The following is a 1,566-nucleotide window of genomic DNA, read 5'->3' as shown; positions in this document are numbered from 1 at the left end:
TCTAAAAGTAGGTTCAAACAATATGGGACTTCAGGCTGAAGGTTTGCATCCAACTACAGACTGAACTACCATGATAGCTAATAAATTCATTAAAAATCTGTTAATTTCAAAGACTGTGAGTATCCTCCAATGCAAACGCCAAATGTTTTAATCAGCTGCCCTTAACAGATTGCACTTTTACTTCACTAACTACATCCCCAWGAGSCRCGTAAATCTCTGTGTCCTAACCCTTACGCTCCTTTTAGCATCAGAACTAACCTTTACCTCTCTCYTGCTGCCTGGAGATCTAACCTTCCCAGAAGGCTGTGCACCATGAGCCCATACTGCCAGGCCTGTTACGCTGCAGTTCGAGGTCATCACACCACGGACACATACTGACAGGCCTCATGGCTCTGGACATATTTGTCCTTTTGAGAGGAGCACGAAGCTGTTTGCTAAAGAGCCATTTGTGCAGTTTTGCTGTCGGAGAATTACAATTGACCCGAGTTTTCTAAAGACCTTCACATTGAGTGTTTTTGCCGTACAGAGATTCAGAATCTCCGAGTCTGCTTGATTTTGTGCGCCTTTTCTCAAACTGCAGCCTGTCAGCCTGCCTTAGGCATCATATTGTAGTGACATATTTTAGACGCACATCTGAATTTCAGATGGTCAAGCAAAAGTTAGGTCCTCACGTTCCACATTTTTTTTCAAGCACCTTTCCCCCCAAAAAAATTTTCCCCAAGGCAGGGAGAGAAATATGCATGCCTGCATGTTCCACACGCTACCCGAGTAGAGGCATTACCATTTCAGGGAGGAATAACCTCTCTGAGTGCCCCTTTAAATATTGAATGTGCTCTATTTCCTCATGCAAGACCTTCATTTCGCCTGCATGCGTGTGACTGTGTGTGCAGCCTGCAATTACTCTGCTGTTGCTCCAAGAGACAGTTAGGAAGTGAAGCAACGGGAGTGAGCAAGGCAATAATAAAATTGAGGACAGAAATGAAGTCAGACTACACAGGGGAAAAAACCCCACAAAAAACATGATTATGATAATTTGCAGTTGAAGGGGCATTGTAAAGGTTTCAACCTTCTTACATTGTAATTACAAGGAAGGATGCGTACACTGCTGGACATGGATGCATGTGTGAGGCTCCCCCAGTCCTTTGACTTTCTTCATGTTTCCCTTCGAAAACAAGAGAGGATTTATGAAAAATGCAGATTATGAAAGGTCAAATGGAAAACTGTGACAAAGTGGTTGATATTGCATATATTCTTCACGTATCTTCTCCAAAAGCAGTCTGAGGTTGTTCTTCCATAGCATTTAGCCAGAATAATAATGCATGCTACCGGTTACGACACAAATTATAGAGCTGAAATTAAATAATTTCATGTAATAACAGATTTAGAATTATTTGCTGCCCCTCCAATTTGTCCACTGTATACTGAGCAAGCAACTGTGAAATGACAAAATTCACCACCAAAKGAGTGGATTATTATTCACAGCTGGCAACTAAAGCTGATTGATGAGTTTGTTACAACTGAATAGTTTTATTATTATTTACAGTGTCTAACTGATTAAACTGACTG

Source organism: Poecilia reticulata, linkage group LG8, assembly GCF_000633615.1.
Source record: "Poecilia reticulata strain Guanapo linkage group LG8, Guppy_female_1.0+MT, whole genome shotgun sequence".
Lineage (NCBI taxonomy): Eukaryota > Metazoa > Chordata > Actinopteri > Cyprinodontiformes > Poeciliidae > Poecilia > Poecilia reticulata.
The sequence above is the reverse complement of the archived record's forward strand: the minus strand, read 5'-3'. Positions refer to the sequence as shown.